This window comes from Porites lutea, chromosome 12 (genome assembly GCF_958299795.1).
Source record: "Porites lutea chromosome 12, jaPorLute2.1, whole genome shotgun sequence".
Taxonomy (NCBI): Eukaryota; Metazoa; Cnidaria; class Anthozoa; order Scleractinia; family Poritidae; genus Porites; species Porites lutea.
Window position 1 is genome coordinate 3,401,445 of NC_133212.1, and position 15,093 is coordinate 3,416,537.

The 15,093-nt window shown below is 37.7% G+C and overlaps 1 long non-coding RNA gene across 2 annotated transcripts; it reads right to left on the reverse strand.

Moving 5' to 3' along the window:
• Nucleotides 1-5,586: 5,586 nt before the first annotated feature.
• On the reverse strand, nucleotides 5,587-9,222 carry LOC140922105 (uncharacterized). 2 transcript variants are annotated; one of them, XR_012164075.1, is made up of 3 exons: nucleotides 9,163-9,222; nucleotides 6,398-6,662; nucleotides 5,587-5,755 (listed from the first exon to the last, which is right to left on the reverse strand). It is a non-coding gene; the product is annotated as an uncharacterized lncRNA (long non-coding RNA). The 2 variants fall into 2 exon arrangements; XR_012164074.1 differs by lacking the exon at nucleotides 9,163-9,222 and having other exon boundaries at nucleotides 6,398-6,664.
• Between the last annotated feature and the right edge of the window lie 5,871 nt (nucleotides 9,223-15,093).

A 15,093-nucleotide genomic window follows, 5' to 3' on the forward strand; every position in this document is an offset into this window, starting at 1 on the left:
TTATGTATTGAACGACATGGATCGTATTTCTCTTTTTGGGTTCGATAATATTTCGTGTTCTTCGGAAAACAGTAGTGACATGTTTCTAGAATTGTCAGACTGTTGTCATTTTTAGCTGTCAGTCCCCTCAATAAATGTTCTGTTTCACAGGGTAATTAAAAAAAATGTCCTCCTCCGTGGCCTACTTAATTTAAGACTGTCCATATAACGATAAGTTTACCGTGATACACACGAGTATCCTTCAGTCAGTATGTAGCTTCTTATCAACCTGCTTTTTATATGAAGTTTGAAAGCACGAATCAAGCAGAAAAGGAAAATCCCTATAAGTAATAAATATATGGATTTTATTTTCTTAATAACTTTGCTCCAAATTTGTACTGATTTGTTTTCCTAAAAACTGAGTAACATCTAACAGTGATCAAACATTGCCGTGCGTGTTGTTTCGGTCTAAGATCATTGCATAATCATCCTTTATATAACGTCAGTTGCGTGCTATCAGTTAAGTTTCGTGATTATTCACCCAAGATCTTGTCGGCTTATAAAGTGGTATTGTTATATTACGTTCTTAGCGAATATACTAAGCCCAAGCTCGTTTAGGTTTAGCAGGCGAATCACCCGGGGGGGGGGGGGGGGGGGTAAAAAAAAAAGTCTCATACAGGTAGACTCCGAACTGAAGTCCAACTCCTTATACCCTTTTATATACCAATATAAGAACGTTTGCTTGACTTTTTCACATCCATACAATGCATCTGCTAGCCCATTTTATGACTTTTTACCAATCCAAATACCTAGCTCCCTACACTTTCATATACTTTGACAAGTGAAATCCCTACCCTTTGATATACCGGTACCTGATCCCCAGGGGGTGAATGATCAGTCGCCCCTCGCCGCTTGAGATGTCTCGGCGCGATTAATTTTGCTTTTGAGTTGATGATCGTTGGTGAAATTAACGCGCGGATTTCTTAATCTTATCTTCTTTATAAAAGGAGAATTCGTTTAAGATCGAGGCAGGAATAAAGCAACAATGTTTCTGACCTGCCACGGTTTATGGCGAGACCAAAACATTTACCAAAAAGCAACACAAACTCGAGAAACTTTATGAGAGATTTATCATTCTTTACAAAGCGGTCAAATACGCAGCTTTTAGCATTTATTTGATTTTTTGGTCTTTTTACCACATTACGGCGAATATCAAAATAAATTTTGGCATTATTATGGGACCTTTTCAGAAAGACTCAAACTGGTTTTTATGGATCACGAAATTAAATATCCTAGCATATTCCGCCTTATAATTTTATCAGATTTGCTTCCAGTGAAGGCAACTCGTTATCGGGGGTGATTCATGAAATTCAAAACAAAACAATTTCATAACTCCAAAAAGATACATCGTGCATGACTTAAGCGGAGCTTCCGTGACATATAAGGTTGTGATAACTGTCCTGCGATTAAGAATCATTTGTTTTCTGGTCAAGAAGAAACGTCATATTCTCTTGATGATGTTTAAATGAAAATGTCATGAATGTGCTTAATCCTTCTGAAAGGTTTAAAGAGAACATACAATATCGCGTACACCGCTTTCCAGGAGCATGTGGCGTAAAAATAATTCCTTCATGTGCACAACGAGCGTTATCTTTTCATCTATGTTTTTAACTAATGTTGTGAAATTTGAGCATTTCTATCTCAAAAAAGTAAGAAAAAAACACAAACAAGAATATTTGAAGGTCAAAGTTGAAATCTACCTCAAAACCTGGGTCGAAATTCGTATACCTAAAGAAGTTAAATAATCTAGGAATTTCTTGAATCTCTGAATAAAACATAAAGTGAATATTAAGTATCTGTTAAATGTGTCTTAACTTTTTTATGTTCATGCTGAAACAAATGACAGTTTTCATCTTCCCTTTAGATCCCAAAACACTGGTAAGATACTTAGATTTATTCATCTGAGATAGTAGCTCATTAGAAAATCCCAACAGTGATTTTTCAAGCTAAAAAAAGTGAGCGGAAATGTACATTTGCTTGTTTATTAATATTCTTATCAATGATACAAACCACGCGTCCCCACATTTCATATGATGTTTAATGTTTCCAACCGTCGTCTCCGGCTAATCGCAGATCTCCGAACCAAGCAGGATTTGACAACTGGTAAGTTACGCCGGAACAAAAATGTCATCTTCAAACATTTTCAAAAACAAAACAAGTTGACATTACTCATATGTCACCTGCGTACGGCTACAGTCATACAAAGCTTGTCTCATTATGCTGCTGTTTGAAATTTACCACGTTTTCCGGTTTTCTTACGATATGTCCATATAAGTTACACTAACGAACCAACAAAACATATCAAACCTGAACTTAAGCTAATTGTGATCACGAGAACTTTTATTTCAGTTAGTTAGACTTTTGCACATTAAGATAGCATTTTTCGAACATTTTAGTATTTGATACTACCAAAGGTTAGGACTAGTATGGCCAAAAATGCTTAAGTTTTGAGCAGTTAAGAGCTGGAAGGAACTCCCATAAGACATGAAAGACTGAGGCCCAGTCGATCAGTACATTTTCGCTAAAACTTAAAACGTACCTTTCCCGACCATAATCTTTCATTTGAAACTATTGTTTGAAAGTAGGACTTTCTAGAATTTTGTATATTTAATTTTTGTTTAATTTTTTTATGTTTAATTTTTGGTCGAGGGCCACGCGTATATTATCTGTAGGTATCAAGTGAAACTCTCATTAAACAAAAAGTATCTATCTATCTAAAGCAAAGACATTAAGCTTTATTTGAATGTTATAGTGGATTTCTCCCTGAATCATTTTCAGAGAAAATGAAGATTAATATTTTTTCAAGAGAAATCGCATACTTAAAGTGTAAATTTTAAAGAAAAAAACAAAATGGCACCCTAATACAGTCTTTTAGAGGATTATCTTTGGCTGTATTTAAAACATTACCTTGAATATGTTGTTATATGTTTAAATTTTTGTTAGCGTTAAAATTAATGAAAATGCCTCTCTGAATGATGCGCATTTTCAAGCTTTTAGTGGCTTTGTCAGGGGGAGACCGAGCATTTTAGTGTGGAAAAATGGAGCATTAAGGTGGAGCGTATTTGTGGGGAAATAAAAGCATAATATACAGAAACCCCTTAACATGCAGTGACGTGCTCTAATTTTACCAATAAGGCTGATTAAGATCAAAACTTGGCCTTCGCAACGCCACAAAGTCAATTTTAGCGCTAAAGAAATGCTAAGCTGCCGAAAGCTCAATTGCTTGATCTGCGAAATGATAACTTTTTTTATAAAGAACACGAAACCAAAGTCAATAAATGTTAGCTTGGACTTGGAGGATTTCAGCACTACCCACCGTTTATAAAGCGTTTATTCCCAGGCATGATAAACTAGCTTATCTGTGCTTGGTGTGAACTAAAATCTTATGATAGTTGAACACTCAGCCTTGCGTATTTTGCAAAAAAGTTTTCAGTTTTTCAACTCCAGTCGACTTCCGATAACTCGAGCCTTCAAGTGAAATCGAAAAAATTTCGAGATAGCTGGAGTTCGAGTTATCGGGATTTCGAAGCAATTGACCAGAAATAAACAAATAATCAAATGCCGGATGGGGAGGGAATGCAAGTATCATGCACATTTCACTTCAAGGGCAGCAAGAGATATAGATTAATATTTTGAAAACGGAATTAAGCAACAAAGCTTGATTAATATACTGAGATGAACACTGAACGTGAATCAGGTGGAGTGACAATAAAGCTGTTTGTTGTTGTTGTTGTTTTTTCTCGACTTGTCACGCGCTTAAAACATGGTTCGTGTTATCGAGGGTAGAATTGTATAGAAATGATCTGAAAGCAAACAAAAATTCCTTCGAGGTAGCGGGAGTTTTGAGTTATCGAGGGTTCGAGTAACCAAGGGTATATAAAAATTACAGTAAATGTTTGAAGGAAATCCAGGGGAAATCGACTTCGATTCGAGTTAGCGAGGGTTCAAGTTCGGGAGCCAACTGTAATTTCTTCATCTTTCCCACTTTTTTTTCATTTTACAGTCTTATCGTAGAAGGGGCTGAGTCTTCAGGAATTTGTTACAATGAAAAGGTCCCCTCTTCTACTTCTTTTGATCGTGACAGTAGCTGGTTATCTTCTAACGCAAAGTCACGCGTTATATTATCCTGGCAAAAACCAAATCAAGAAGCTTCAAAGTGAGTTTTATTCTTCCATGAGACGTCGATTTGTTTGCCACAGTTCAGGTACGGACAGTTACATCGAATCACAACAGGTCATAAAATGTAACGACTTCAAACATTCAAGAGAGGATCCCTCTTGGCTTCAAACAACCGATTAAAATGTGCGAACGTCTTAGGAAGTACGAAGCCCGACTGGTTTTTGACATTTTGCCTCTCATCCCGTAGCGCAGTTCGAATACTGACTTCCTGCATGATAATTTTATTTACTTTGTTTGCGTCATTTCACAGCAGAAATCGAAAGGACGGAAAGATACACAGAGAGCACAGATGCCGAAAAGACGCCAACCGCTTTGCACAAAGAAGACTTTGAGTATGCTGATTGCTTGTTAATCTAATGCTTCCTTAAATGGAAACGCATAAGCGTCAACAGCACTAAGGGAGAATGCTCGTGCGTGTTATCTTATCCTGGGCTGGATCTGGAGTCATAAGGCGTTATAATACAGTCAATGCCCGCTTTACGGACACTAGACAGTTTGCTTTGTCCCTATGGAAAGAAAGCCATTTCATTTTCTCTAAATTCAATCCGCTTAATACAGACAAAGCTTTAATACCGACACGCCCTCAGTGTCCGTATTAGCCTGGCTCCAGAGGACCGTTCTAAGAATACCTGATATGAAGTAAACCGTGCTTTGATAAGGCTCCCGAGATTGTTTTTTTCTCTCTGCGCTTCGTGCCTCGTCGACGCGGCTTCGCCGCGAACCATCAGTATCGAAAGAAAAAATATTCTCTGGAACCCAGGGTATGTCCGTATTAACGGGGTCTGACTGTACAACAGGCCACTTAGGCCGAGCACTTCTTTAGATTACCGCTTCACTCGCGAGTACTACTCCCAGTCACTACGTTATACCAAGTTACATGACTGCGGAGTCCGGACTTCCCGCGCTATGGAATTCCCGAATGTACACTTCAGTTATCCTTTAGGCTGCCGAACAAGTCTAATCCTATAGACAAAAGAGCTCTAGTAAATAAAAAATGTTTTTAGTAGCGGTATTCTGTTCTTTTCTTTTTTTTTTCTGAAAGTGTCAAAATCGCTTATTGAGTGTTTTAATGTGTCTCGTCTCTTGGCGAATCGTGTTCCATCATGCAAAGGCATGTTACATTTACGGTGCGGTGGGGGATTCAGGGGAGGGGCCCGGGGGGGGCGGCGCCCTTATTTTTAGACCAAACTGAGGCCCAAAGGGTGAAAAAAAATTGTTTTGAGACCGCCCCCCTCCCACTTATCTCGGGATCTGGATGACCGCCACCCCCTCCCCTTTATCTGAAGGTCTAGTGTTTGGAAACAGTTCTATGCCAAAGTGCTGTCAAAGTGTTGCAAATGCACAGATGTCGGTCTTTTAAAAAAGAAACACTGAACAGATTTTGCCTTTATTACAATACATGTACATAGAGTAGCCGGGAAGCCAAAAACAAAAGCGTCAAAGGCTGTTTATGTAAATTGCTTTTCACTATCTTTGAAAACTAAACGTTATTCAATCCCAAGTAAACTGGAAATCCTTTTCTTCCTTTGATCGTATTCTGAAACAAGGAAAGGTACATTTATGAGGAGCTGAGTGATATTTAATAAGCAGAATCAGCAAAGACAACGTGATGATAAAGGCCATGGCGCGCGCAGATCTTAAAGCTCCAAAAACGTGCATTTTCGTTTGCCCCAGGACCTCTCGTCCCACTATTACCGTTGTCGGCATTCTACGTTTTTAGCGGTTAAGGGCCCTAGAATCAATGGCAAAACGTTAGATAAGGACCTGAAGTCGGGTTTAGTCCTTTCCGCGCGCTTTCGCGCGTTATGTTTTGACGTTGTCGTTGCTAAATCTGGCTAATTAGCCTGCGAGCAAGCTTGCAAAAACGCTAAAGCTATCTGCCGGAGATTGTGACAGGCCTCTCATGATTCTCACTAAAGAGAGCTTGTACAAAGCCTATTAGCAAATGAATACCTTTTCTTTGCACAACCTTAGAGTGCGACTTAAATAATGGGCGTTTTGTCTCAACTGAGATTGTCTTCAACAATGAAAATATACGTGCCATACTCTCGCGCATCGCTATCTGATTTTCGATATCTGCCAAAATTTATTTATTGAGTTCCTTTAATTATTTGGATTTTTGAGATTCTTTCCTGCAGAAATAAATTCCACGAGTCATTAGACTATCTTTCTACCATACCTTGCTCGTTATTCCATGAATTCAAAAATCTATACGGGCTATCTTTATAGACTTGAGCGGACCTCATTTTGTCGAAAATAGTTTTCAGTTTGTTGCTCCGTTGTGCCTCATCTTTGATTGGTATTTTATCCCTTCCTGCCCTGAGATATGCGTTGGTTCGTCCAACAAAGCAGCCAGCAATCAGCAGAACGAGTATAACGGCTAGGACACTGATCTTGTTCATCGCTTGTTATCTCAGAGTATTGCCCAGGACAGAGGGCTGATCCTTAAAACAGACATGAAAAAGGAAAGAAACCAATCGTCCTCCCGTCAAATCGGCACTTTAGAAACGAGAAGGAGGCTTGGTCGAAGTTAACTTTCGCAAAGACTTTTGAGGCTGTTATTAAGGACACTGGGGAAGTGACCAAACTGACCGGCGTGTCCTCAGTAACAATCCCAGAAAGAATTGCGGGAGGCATTTCAGCTCCAGTTCCCACTCGTTTTTAAAATGTCGAATGGCTTTACTCATTCTATTCTTTTGGGTTATTGGGTTAGTGTGAGATGAAAAATGTTCCTGGCTCGATCAGGAAGAGAAAAAAAAACTTTTTTTTTTGTTATCGAAAGGGTTGATAAGGTTAATCTACCACTGCATAGAAAGCAAAAAACAAATAACGAAAAGATAGAAAACTGAGAAGTCAACACCAGAATTTTTTTATGCAAAGTTAATCAGGTCCGACGCACAGCCGACCTAATTGCTTTGTTTTTAGTCACACGTTCCTCGAAGCTGATCAGGATTTGAAAAAGAAAGGTTTCGTTTTTTGGCCCTTAAAGTTAAAACTTTTATTTCTTTGGCATGCCTTACTTTGTAATTATTATTTATTACAAGCGTCAACCGAACGTTTTTGTCATACAAATACGGCAAATAAGTCAATAGCAGATTCCGAACTGTTCTGTTAAGATTTGTAAAAACTTCGTTAAAGAAACTACGCGATGACACCCTTACCTTGTATGGTATTTGACGTCTTTGCTGTAACAAATATGCGAACCTAGCCGTTTATACTAAGAGCCCTACGCTTAACACTCTAAGCTGGCTACTGTCTATGAAACTTTTGAGACTAGTAAAACCGTTATAAACAAGCGTCTCAGTGTTGTTTTCAAATTAAAACTAAACGATGTAATCTATGTGTCAAACACAAACTGGTGACTCGAGGGAATACACATGTCTGTGTTTTCCATTAACTTTTTGTTCCTGGTTCTACAATGGGATAATAGATATCGTTTACAGTTGTTGTCAAACAAAAGAACTCAGTGTGTAATGATAAACCAACTAACGAACAACGTTAACCATGAAATGCAAATTTTGATTTGGCAAAAAACAGAAAACACAGTGACTGACATTTCTCATGCACGCACCGGACCGCGCCGAGAAGATTGAAAACTGACTTCAGTCTTTTTAAAAGTGCATAAGATGTGAGTGCGCTTTTAAATAATGAACTGCAAATAGTCTTAATGCATTTTTCTTTAATCGAAGTCATCAAACTTTAGAGGAGTTTACAGAATGCTAGCAGTTAGTCCAGTAATTATGCTGAAACCAAAGCTTGGTCAGACTAGAAGGGAGACTGCGAACCTCGATTCAATTGCCTGCTCGACCGAAAGCAGAGAAAGGTCGCTAAAGAGAACGCTTAAAGTATGTTCGATCCTGAGAATAGAAAAGAACTTTTGTCAACCTTAAAATATACGCATCATTTATTTTGCTAAAAATGAACAATTTACAATGAGTGCCTGGCTTCGCTATTACGGTTTCCCTGAAAGCCGTACAATCGATAAAGTAATAACGAGATATCGGAGTCGATTTATTTTCGTCAGATATTTGGATGTTCCTTTTTTTTTCCGAGCAGGTCTTTCACAGTGCAATTCACTCATTATAAATATTTTTGTTTTACGATTAAAATATTCAGAGGGCAATGACCTCCTTTTATATTTTTTTGCCTTTTTTGTTTCAGGACGACAATGAAAAGGAATAATTGTTATAACAAGCAAAAAGAGTTACCATTTTAGGGTTTATTTATTTAAATCAACTACTTTTTCTGAGAGTGCTTTAACCCTCAGCCATCGATCGTTCTCTCTCGAATATATTTTTGAGAAGACAGGGAGAGGAACCGGTGTGCATCATTAGTTTTAGTGTGACAACACTTTTGAAATTAATAAAAGAGTTTATTCTTATTTTTCAACAGTGGCGAGGTCAACAGACTTCATACTGCAGGAACTGAAATTCAGGAAGGTTTCAGCCATTTTATTGTGTTTTTGCCAAGTGAAAAATTTCAAATCATAATGGCCTGTTCATAAGCCGACACTCAGAACTTTTAACGTGGAGTAGAACGCGCTCAAACTGGTCTGGAGGACCACTGGTTACGCAAAGGTAAAAAAAGGGAAGCCGAATTGAAGAAGGACGAATTTTCTTTCCTCAATTCCTAATTTTGCCTTTAAAAGAGAAGTATTTCAAACAATTAAACCTTCAATATGCGTTGTCTATCTAACATCCGACATAGTAGTGAAAACTTGACGATAATCATTTATGTCAAAAAAAGGCTTAGTGATGTTCTTCACCGTAAGCTCTCTCCCGAACGTATATTTTTCTCAACGGCTTAATTCTTCTAACTTGATGACTGTCTTTAATGTCCAGTGAATCACACTAGCTGGGAAAGTTTTTTCCACGACTTTAAGACTGAAGTTTTTAATTTAACAAGGCAAAAACCCTCACTGTTCTATAGTTGAATAATTCTCACCTTTAAAACTGCTTCAACGCTCCCAAGTAAAAAGGCTCTTTGCTGTTTGGGGCAGACGGCGTTAATTCAACAGCTGTTAAAGTGTTCTTAAATATTTAGTTTTGACGCGTGCGTTGCTTCGAAATTTCAGCTTTAATTAATTATTTTTTTCTTTCACAGCTTATCTTATTACACATAATCACTCCACTTGTGCTCGCTAATGAGGAGTATTTCTCATGCTAAGTTTGTCAAACAACAATTACAGTATAATATAAATGATGAAGAAACAATTGCTTATGCTTGAAAAGCATTGCCTTAATCCGGTTCCAGACTGAATTCATTCTTTGTGGCTTATAGTTAGTACAGGCAAAGCTTTAACTTTTCAGAAACTGTCAATGAAAGATCTTTACACCAGTCTGTCTAAAACACATGGCTCACTCTAAGTATTGTTACTGCGTTTTAGAGAAAATGTAAAAAATTCTGAGTGCACACAAGATTTACGCGAGTCAACTAATTTACTCATACGTACTTTGGACTCTGACAATAAAATTTAATTAATGTGTTTGCAGGTTTTTGATTAAAAAAAATCTGAGCCAGGGTAAATCTTCAAACGAACTGCACGAAGGAAGGAATAATAAAACAGCTAAGAGAAAACCTCAAGAAATGAAAACCTAAACAAGTCAAGAAAATTATACGTGGCCTTTTTAATAATGAAACCTCGAAAGTGTCTCGCTAACCAAGCCACTGACTTATTAATGAAGGAAACGGAACGAGAAAAGTCTTAATGATCCCTCTCTTTTGTTGGTACCATTTAACTTTCGAGATTCGTTAAAGAGCTTTTTTGGAAATCAACCTGAGAGTTGTGGTAACACGCACTCCACGAAATTTGCCTTGTGAGGATAACAAAATGAGGTATTTTTAACATGCGGACTGAGGCTCGACGCTTGAGAAACCAACAAAAAGACAGAAAACAGGCCTCCTTTTGACACTGAAATTGAGCAGATTATACCAGTTACACAAAATAAATACACAGCGTCAATATTATTATTATTATTATTATTATTATTTTTAATTTCCATTATTGGAGTTTCCTTCTAAACTAAACGGATTACAAATCAACATCAATTTAACTGAAACTCATAAAGGCTTTAGTTCCTCGGCCTCTGTAGCCTACTCAAATAAAACACAAACACTACAGCGGTGCATTTTATAACAACTTGACGTTTCGTAGCGGAGCTCCATGCGCGGGCGAAGTGCGAGCGAGCGTAACCCACACCTAAGAAAATTTGGTAACCTGTCCATCCGAGAAATTTTGGTAATCACGTGACCGTACGTCCGTCCTTCCGCCTGTCCGTCTGGACCAGAAGGAAACCAGATGTGAAATGAAGATGTGAAACGTCAGGAGCCCATGACCCGGAGCTAGCAATTCCCATGTACTCGTGTAGCGGCGTTTTCACTGACCAGTTTATTTTTAGAACGATTTTGGAGCGAATTAAGAATATCTTTTAGGTTCCACAAACAGATCATCAAAACTAAAACCCCTGAAAATGGCATTGTTGATCTTTTAATGACGTTTGGTTTTCCTTTGTCACCTCTTATATTTATAACGCGCTCATAACGGAGCGGAGCTTCCTTTTTCGCGGTAAAAAGTGCTGTAAAATGCATCTAAAACTAACCGGTCTGTGAAAACGCCGTAACATACGTGACGTAGACCTAGTATGAAAGTTGCACCCTCCCGATTATGGGCTTCTGGAAATGTTAAACTTTCTAGCCATTGCGGGAACCTGTACCTGTGTTTAACTTGATGATAGACATCCATATTATGGTCAATTGACAACTGTCAAAACAGGGTATCCGCTAACCAGAGTCACATGACCATATCGCAAGCTCAGGTGCCAACTAATCGAGGTCACGTTTTTTTTTTTAGTTTTCCGCTGACCAGTTAAGAGCCTTTAATTGATCTCGGGCTCAAGTTCAGTTTATGTTTTTACCTAAAGTTAAGTATAGATTTCCGGGTTTCTTTGGAATGGTTTAAAGTAAATGGTTTAAGGTAAATTAAAAATGCATAAACTGGACCTTCGCTTGTAGCTCTGGATAAATCTATATATATGCTAGCTAATCGCAACAATAAATATATAAATAAGTCAACAGCTAAGTGGTAAAAATATAAAGATGCATAAGTTCACAATGTTTATCACCGCTGTTTGTGTAAGTTGATTCATGATTAACTTCTCTGATTCTTCTCTGCAATAAGAAAAAGCAAAAATAGGGAACATCAGTACATTTTTTAAGTGAGGAAGTATCAATAATAAACAAATATTAGTTGGTATGCTTAAAGACCTGCTGCACTTGAGAGCCACGAAAGACTGTCTCGCTTCACTCGCCACTCTCGCGTAAATATCCGACTCTGGCGATTGAACCTCAATGGGAGAGCTTGCTAGCAGGCTTTTCTTATTTCGCCACGTTACCAGTAACAGCTCGGGACGTTAACACCATCAGTAAGGTTTTCCGTTAACGAGTGATCAGTAGAAACTGTTATCCTAAGACTGCCCTCTCATGTGGCGCCATTTTTGTTTCAAAACTTTTCGACATGACATTTTAGTGTTTCTGAACTTGGATTTTGGCATGCTTGGGAATTATACTCTAAAACTATATTTCTACCGTACCTTTTTGTTCCATCCAAGGTTTCACTCGTTTGTACTGACTATCCCTATCGTGTTTAGGGGACTTTATCTTGTTATAAAAAGTTCTCAGCTTTTCGCTCCTATCTGCGGCATCTTTCATTGGTATTTTGTCTCGTCCGCCTCTGAGAAGTGAACAACTTTCTCCAACAAAGAAGCCAGCGATCAACACAGTAACTAAAAATGCTACGAGGGTCTTGTTCATTGTTTATCTCAGTGTACGGCGTCGGATAGAAGGGATCTTGCTAAAAGAAGAAATGACAAACGTAAGTTGTAATATTTTCATTAGTGTACCGGCTTGTTATAGTTGAGTTGAAAAACGCCTCAAACGAAATAAAGTTGACTAGGATGCGCGTCTCTGAAAAGTACATTAACAAAAGTACATCCCTTCAAAAGTACAACTAAAGTCAACAGTAGATTCCGTAAATCACTAGCATATAAACAGATATGAATTTTTTCCACCGTAATCATAAAAAGAACTTAGCAGACAAAACCATTTAAAGATTACGTTCTCACTTACCTTAAACGGCTTGGAGTTTTACTGTTTTTCTTCACGTTTAAGAAATATATGAAGAAGGCTGAATGATAAGACCAACCCGCTTTGTCCGTGGAGGATTTGAAAGTAAAAACCGTTATAAGGGGTAATATAAGTGTTCGTGAGTTTAATTAAAACTTGGCAAAGTGCATGTACAATACGCGGTCACCTTAAGACATAATTAGCTTTCGTCAGTTTTTGTTCTTGTTACAAAAGAGGAGTAATATATATCGTTTCAGTAATTGCCAAACAAATGAAATCAGTGTAATGACAAACAGACTGATGAACAACGTTTAAATTGCAAATTTAAATTCGCCCTCGGAGGTTTTCAGCTGGGATGAAAAATCACTCCCCGTTATGAAATATTTCAAGAACGCGTGAAAGAGCTACGCTCTAATAAGGTGTTTCCTCTCTTGTCGCGCGTTCTTTGAAACATTCGTCGCGCCATTTTTCGTCTTTTTCTACGCTTGGTTGTCTTCGTTTTTGGGCTCTGATGATGCAGGAAACATAAATTTTAATATTACTTATAATCCTATCAACAATGTGAAGCAGACGCGCGAAATTTTTGCGTCCGTTTTAATCTAGTAAGGTGTTTAGGAGCAAATCCGATAGTGATTATTATTTAAATTGAGAGAGAGACCTTGGGACCGGTTAGGTTACTCTAAAATATGCGGAATAAGTATGAAATTAAAAATAGTTTTTCCTTTCTAAAAGGAAAGAAAGACCGATGCTCCACCCGCCTAATGACAATCTTGTCGATACGAAAATGTCTGAACAGATTATATTTCAAAAGCTTAGAACCTTTAGTAGTAAAGTTTCCAAACGTAACGCGTTTTGTAAATCAACAGCGTATTGCTTGGTAACTTTCAAGACATTTGCACAGTAATTCAAGAACGTACGGTAACGCATCAAAATTTAAACAGTGAAAATAATAATGATTATCTCAGCTTTGAAGACACCACTTTGCTCCGTTTTTGGAATTTTTTCGCTTTATCGACTAAGAGAAAAGGGTGAACGATTCGTATATATATATCAACGCTCCACTATCATAATAGGGTTGGACCATATTTATCATTTAGTAAATCAGTCTACGAATTATCGATCCTTTGTTGAAAGTTACCCCGCTTGACTTTCATGGACACATTCTTAAGAAGACTGAGTGAGCGACCCCAGTCATTCACGAGGAGCTGTTTGGTAAAGATTTCCGAAACTTTTGATCTTTTTTCACACCATTCTTTCGTGATACTTATGGGGTGGAATTCGTTTAACAATCAAGGAGTTTCTTTGATAGATCATTTGCCTTATTCACATGATATTTATCATGGGCAGATCTAGAAAAATTCAGAACGAGAGGGTCGGGAGACTTGGCGGCCAAAAAAAAACTCCTAGGGCATATACTCTTCGTTCAAAAATTCGAAAGACCCCAGAGGACAGATTTTACCAAGAATTCTTTCAAGTTTTAACACATTTAGAGACAAAAAGGGGGCTGCGCCTCTCTAAATCCTCTGATTTTCTGTGTTTGATTAAGGAACGATCAACTATCGGGAGAAATTAAAAACCTATGAAAACCCAAGTGTTTATATATGACGGGTTACGGGACAATGGTCATATGTAATGCCTGAATGAAGACAATAATAATGTAAGCGTTTTAACTTGTTATCAACAGAGCTACATGGGGTAGTGATTTTCAACATTACGAAATATTTTTTAAGCAAAAAAGCACCAGTCCTGCAAAATTCTTTTCATGGGGGTGTTTTATTTTTTGTTTTCTTAATGATTGAAGTTAAGATCGGATGAGAAGCGTTGGGGAGGTCTTCAGGATCAACCACGAGTCTACTATGGGGGAAAACTAAGTTTAATTTTCTCTCCAACCCTTGCTGAGAGATTAATAAGAATTCTTCATCAAGATCAGTTGAAATCATTGCAAAAGGTTTTACAGTACGAAAATGATAAAAATAACTTACAGGCAATTCTTGCAGCCACGCTAGCTACAAGCGCCTGTTTATGCTGAACGTCTTGAATTTGTATTTTTTTCCCCCCTTATTCTTTGTTTGTTTTTTCTTCTTGTCTTTTCCGGGTTTTTAATCGGTCAAAGTATGAATTGTAGCTACAATGTACAAGTTCTTACATTTGTCTTATTAACGGAAAAATAACAAAACGTTTCCTCTTTGCGGGATACTTTGGAACCACCCCCTCTCCACCTCCGACCTTAATTAGCGGCGAAAGACATTGTACCTTTTTTATTTGCCTTTTCACGCGAAGAAATATCCCGGCCCTATATCGCAATCGATGGAGTGGGAGAATCTTTATCAGTAAAACAATTCTCTTATACGCCATTTATCGCGATTCTTTATTCAATAAGCCGCCCATAACACGTGCTAACACAAAGAGAGAATCAACAAAAGACAGAATAGAAAATAAAACTGATTCATATTCGAATAAAACACGACTCTTGATAATACTGTCAGTAGTTAAGGATAGGAGGAAAAGGAAGAAAAAATGGCGGAGAAATAAAATTAGTGTTTATCGTCCAGAAAAATAACAAAAAAATTTGATTGTTTTGCAAACAAGATCAAAGCAAAGTAATAAGTTAATGAACATTGATTGACTACGATGATCAAATTCTGGTTATTAAGTTGTTCACAACTTAATTGCTAAAGAAAACTGATAACTTTTTCTTTTCTTGATCCCAAGCTGTTGTATCTTAGCTGACATCTTTTTCTGATCCGGACAAAA